The 6,141-nt window shown below is 35.5% G+C and overlaps 1 long non-coding RNA gene across 1 annotated transcript; it reads left to right on the forward strand.

Moving 5' to 3' along the window:
* Positions 1 to 1,043: 1,043 nt before the first annotated feature.
* On the forward strand, positions 1,044 to 3,708 carry LOC125590227. Its single transcript, XR_007326472.1, has 4 exons — positions 1,044 to 1,456; positions 1,554 to 1,668; positions 1,749 to 1,950; positions 2,024 to 3,708. It is a non-coding gene; the product is annotated as an uncharacterized LOC125590227 (long non-coding RNA).
* Positions 3,709 to 6,141: the final 2,433 nt, after the last annotated feature.

A 6,141-nucleotide genomic window follows, 5' to 3' on the forward strand; every position in this document is an offset into this window, starting at 1 on the left:
ATTCTTTCTATTCTATAGCACTAAATATGTTCTTTTCGAAAATAACTGGATCAACCAATATATAAGATTTTAAAAAGGAGTGGCTAGCTAATTTTGTTGAGAAACTTTATTAACCACATAAGATGATAAAATATGAAGTTATACATGTGATTTGATAAAAAAAAAAGAGAAGAAGTTATACATGTGCATATAAACCGAGATCAAAAAACCAACCAAAAAAAATGAACCTAAAACCAAATTGATGTTCACAAATATCCAAGCGATTTCGATTCGAAAAATAAAAATTGAACCGAAATCAAACAAAAAACTAAATGTGTATCCAAATATTTAAAATATAATTTATATTACTTAAAAATATCAATTATAATTAGTTTTAAAATTAGCAAATATTCTTAAAATTATTACTTACAAACCAAACCATCTGAAAAAACAGATTACCCAAATATTTTCATCTAAAATATTTAAAATTATCTGAACTATCCGAAAAAATCAAAAATACCATAATATTTTTTATCCAAAATATTTAAATGTATTTGAATTATCTGATGTTTATCCAAAAATCTGAAAAGCTGATTTTTACTCTAATTATCTGAAAATAGAACCGAATAAGACCAAAAAAATATCGGATATTAGTCGGTTCCTAGTATTGTTATTCGAACTAAACCAAGAACTAAAATAATCAAACCGAACCGAATTTCATAAATAACTGCATGGTTCCTATATATTTTAAATCGAAAACTGAAAATATCGAAGTAGAACAAAACAAACTTAAATGAAGAAATAGTACAATAATTCTTTGCAGATCATCGTTTAAATAACAAAAAAATATTAAATTATGTTTTTTTATATATTAAATGATGTTATATCACGCCGGTTAGAAAGTTTGAAAAATTGCATGTGTATAGCTGGTCTTAAATTTTAAAAGGCAGTAAAATAAGAAAAGCTATTACATACATTATTATAAATTATATATATTATTCTAAAAGATTAGTTTAGCTTCTTTTTTTTTGAAACAAAAGATTAGTTTAGCTTATATTTTTTTTTTTTAAAACCAGCATACGTAAATGGGGGTTTATACGTATGCATGCATGTTTTATGTAATTATACGTGTTTCTTTGAGAAATGTAATTACACGATTTTCGATAATAAGTTTATCAAACGTTTTGTAGTTTTTTTTTGTTTTTTTCCTTTGATAAACAAACGTTTTGTAGTTAAAGGTTATTTCTAAAAATAGGTTTTTTTAAAGCTCTCATCTGATGTGGTAAAGCCATGTCTTTGGTCGGGTTTTGGTGGTGAAGCTGAAGGTGTTTATCTGTACCAGAAGAGTAACTGAAATAAAGGTGGAGAAGGGATGGTGCAGTGTTTCCTGCTCAAACTGGGCCAAGAAACTTTAGCGCACAGTATCATCTTTCACATGTCTTCCTTGCAACAATACCAGTGCAGTTGGTGTCCTCCGGTATGTGCTAATTTCCGGCAACTTATTCAGTTACATTAAATTTCTGACCTAGCGCAAACTCACCTTTAGGATTTGATGTATGTTCTCTGTCCGCTAGGTACGGTGTGGAGATGTCCGTTGCAGATGAAACTGGTAAAGCTTTGTTTGTCTGTTTCGATGAGGTAATGACCAAACTTCACAACATGAGGGCCTTTGAAGCTGATCATCTTTTGGTATGTACTTTATCAACTGTAATTCATATTTTTTTACTGGCTACTTATTCACAGTTTCCATTGAACCACTCTTTGCTCAGGCTGGTGATGGTGTCAACCCAGAGGAAACACAGGCCCCGCCGTTTGTGTGAGACATGGTTGGTAAGACCTACACATTCCAGGTGAGGGTGAGTTCACTTAAATTCACAGCGAATCATCAGACCTTTACTGTCTCGCGCATCCTCAGTGAGCGTGACCGTGTGCTGCAGCCTGCATTTGTTGATAATCTAAGGTTTATAGAATGTAAGGTTCATAGATTTTTCCAGATACGTGGCTGTTCGGTATAAAGATATATATGACTTTTTTTATCAGATAGGGAGGCGACGTTTACAATGGAGATGACAACCCCGATGCCATCACAGTGCCTTTTAAGGTGGAAACTGGTGGACCTAGCCAGGCGCAGGTAGCATCGGAGAAGGTGAAGAAACCACGCAAGACATAGGTGAAGAGGATTGGAGTACAAGACGCAGTTTTTCCTGTGTTTTTTTAATGCTGAAGTTGTTTATGTTGGTTTTTTTTCCTTTTCTGGTGTTTGCTTAATTAACAAGTTTGAGTTTTACACTTTGCTACTTCTATAGTTTTGGTTTTTTTAATACCAAATATAAAATATATCTCATTTAGGAAATATTTGGTATTATATGGTTTTTTTTAATTCAAGTTAGTATTCTCTATATTCTGTCATGATTGTAAATATGATCATGTTTAACGTAGGCAATCATCCGCATATTTTGAGTCCAATTTGACAATGACAACATATACTAAACATGCGATGGGTCCATTCATATTCGATATTTCCCTTCATTCGCATTTTATTCATCAAATACTAAATATAAATATAATGCTCACACAGTACCTGCGGCTCCATAATAGTTAAGAAGCTAAACACATGACCCGTATACATTATATTTATAGTATACATATATTTATAGCTTAGCATTGAACTGGTTTACTTGGTACGCTATCTCTGATCCGGTATGTTCTCATGTACTGACTTTATCACTATCTTCGCCGGAAAAGGAGCCAATGTGTTCTTGAACAATTATAGGCTTCGACGAAGATATCGTTCACCAGTGTTTTAAGTGTCATATTTTGAAAGACTGGACTCCCTCTTCTCTTATAGTCTTACATTTGCTACTTTTATGAAAACCTTCTTCTTAACGCTTAAACATTGTTTTAGATTTAAGGTTTCATATAAAGAGTCTGTGACACATATTATATATATTATATACTATGTTTTAAAGATCAAGATATCCACAAATATAATAGAATTATATGCATACTACAAAGACACCATAAAGAAAGAGCCAGCATAAATTAAAAAACCCCATGTTTAATTAAATAAACTATTACGTGTACTTGAAATATTCTTTCATGAATATTATAGCAAGAAAGGTAGAAAAAAATTATAACTAACATTCAATAAGAATGGTTAAAAAAAACAAAAAAAAAACTAACATTCAATAAGAGAATATTAACTTTAAGTACATATTTATGTATAAATCAAATTACGCTTTAATATAAAAATATATAGTTTAATTAGTCAAACTTCTCAATTATTGTACTGTAAAACTTTCAATGGTTGATTAGAAAGAGTAATTTAACTATAACTAACAAATCCCTATAAGGAAAGTTATATATATAGTTAGATATATGCAATGAGCATAAAATTTTTAAGTCCCCTAATGAAATATAAAACAAAAAGTAGAAAAATAATTAGTAGACCAATTAAGATAATAGTAATAAAAAACTTTAAAAGTAAATTATTAAACCATAATATTATTAAATAAGTAAATATTAAATCAGATATTTGTCGACGGAAATGTCAAAGTATGTTTTGTTTATTTTCCTAAAATTGGAATGTAGGCAAAAAAATAACCAAATATCAATAAAATTGTATTATGTATATTATTAAACCCCTTAAATATATATATATATAATTGGGTTTCCTTCTCTCCTAGAGTGTCCACATGGGATGCCATGTCACAAATTCGTGCATCATCAATCTGACACGTGTCCGTTAAATGAAACGCAGCGTGTCGTGCTTTGGCTTCGTCTGGGCTTCCATTTGGGCTTAATCTCATGTTTTGTTTGCGGCCCAGTGACGACCTAACTATGTGCAAACCCTAAGCCGAGATGATGAATGCGTTTGTGTTCTTCGTTTCTCTTAGATTGGCGTAGACGATGACGATCCAGTTTCTGTAACGGAAAGTGTTGTGATTACTCTGTCTTTAATCCCATTAATTCGTGAGCCCACTACGAGAACTTCAGTTGCGTTGTTCCGTCGGCGATTGCGGTATAAATATGTTAGAATCTCTCTTCTGCGAATCGGGAACTCCATAATCTCTCTGCTACTCATCTTTCCGTAGGCGATTTCAGTCTTCAAATCTATATATATATATATATAGATAACTCATATTTGGTCTGATTTAGTTTCCTCAGCGAACTGTATCGTGTTTATTAGCACTGGTAGTGTTTTCCCATGAACCAGATTCTGTTATTCAGTATTGATTTTGATTTTCGCCAATGGCAAGGTATACAAGTCTTAAAGCGTCTCTTTTACTTTGTGTTTCTATATGTTTGTCTTACTCAGGCACATAACTTAGATCAGCACCATTTATAATGAAGAAGATCAGTCTATTCAGCGTGTTATGGTCACTATACAAATGTCCATTTACTTTACTCCATTGCATCGTCTAATTTGTCTGAAGTTGTTACTGTTTTGGGTTTGTTTTTAAACTGTTTCTGAAAACCTCAAACACCTATGCAGGTCAACCACTGTTTGTGTTAGTCTGTTTGACAAGGTCGCAACTCTCCTTCGTGGGAAGTTAGAACTCTTGGTGATGAATATGGAATTGTATATTATTCACAAAGAGCAGTGCTCTAGCTTTATACATCGAGAGAGAGCCTAATTAATAAATGTTTATATACAGAGAGTAATGTGAGAATATATGATTAAAAGTGATGATCGCCTTTCTATATCTTACATCCCCCCTCAAGATGGACCGCCTTTGGCGAGGCCAATCTTGTTGCATAGGGACTGATGTTTGCCACGAGGTAGAGGCTTGGTAAGGGCATCGGCAAGCTGATCAGCTGAGGTGACATGTGAGACACGAATGCGGCCACCTTGGACATGGTTTCGAACAAAATGGTAGTCTAGAGCCAGATGTTTCATGCGGGAGTGGAAGACGGGATTAGCTGCAAGATAGGTGGCTCCGATGTTGTCGCAGTAGATGGCTGGTGTAGTAAGTTGCTTCAGCCCCAGTTCGGTGATCAATGAGATTACCCAGCAAACTTCCGATGCAGTAGATGCAATGGAGCGATATTCCGCCTCCGTAGACGAACGCGCAACAGTGGTTTGTTTCTTTGAAGACCAGGCTATGGGGTGCTTCCCATAATAAACAATGTAGGCTCCAGTTGATGTGTAGTCGTCTCTGTTTCCCGCCCAATCTGCATCAGTATATGCGTGCAATGATGGGGTGTTGTGCTTGTGGAGGAAGATGCCAGTGGTCATGGTTCCAGCGAGATACCGAAGAATGCGTTTGACTCCATTCCAATGCTCATCGGTTGGTTTATGCATGAACTGAGACATCTTGTTGACAGCGAAAGAAATATCTGGGCGGGTGAGTGAGAGGTACTGGAGGCTCCCAACAGTGGCTCGGTATTGTGTTGGATCTTTGAGAAGCGTTCCTGAGCCAAGAGTAAGATGCTTGTACGGACACATCGGTGTAGGAACAGTGTTGCAGTCCACCATCTTGTTCCTATGTAGAAGATCTGCAATATAACGATGTTGGGTAAGTAATAGACCTTGAGAAGAGTAATGAGCCTCAATACCCAAAAAATAAGAAAGTTGGCCAAGGTCTTTTAGAGAGAATCTCGTTGATAGAGATGTGATGAAGTTGTTGAGATGAGTCTGGTTGTTCCCCGTCAGGATTATATCGTCGACGTAAATCAGCATGTAGAGGAGAACTCCATTCTTATTGTAGATGAATAAGCTCGCATCAGCCAAAGAATTTGTGAACCCAGAGGCAAGTAAGAACCGGCGAAGCTCATTGTACCATGCCCTAGGGGCCTGCTTCAGACCGTAGATCGCCTTGTGGAGTTTACATACAGCTGTAGGATTGTCTTTGTCAACGAACCCTGGCGGTTGTAGCATGTAGACATTATCTTCGAGCTTGCCTTGTAAGAAGGCATGATTAACATCGAACTGTCTAAGAGGCCAGTTGTGAGAAGTGGCAACGCTAAGAACAAGACGAATTATCGCAGGCTTCACCACCGGACTGAAAGTATCATGATAATCAATTCCTGGTTTTTGATTGAAGCCCTTCGCAACCAGACGCGCTTTGAATCTTTCGACTGTGCCGTCTGCCTTCCTTTTGATCGTAAACACCCATTTACAGCCTACAACATTAGCAGCTCTGTGTGGAGACTCTAAAT

This window comes from Brassica napus, chromosome C7 (genome assembly GCF_020379485.1).
Source record: "Brassica napus cultivar Da-Ae chromosome C7, Da-Ae, whole genome shotgun sequence".
Taxonomy (NCBI): Eukaryota; Viridiplantae; Streptophyta; class Magnoliopsida; order Brassicales; family Brassicaceae; genus Brassica; species Brassica napus.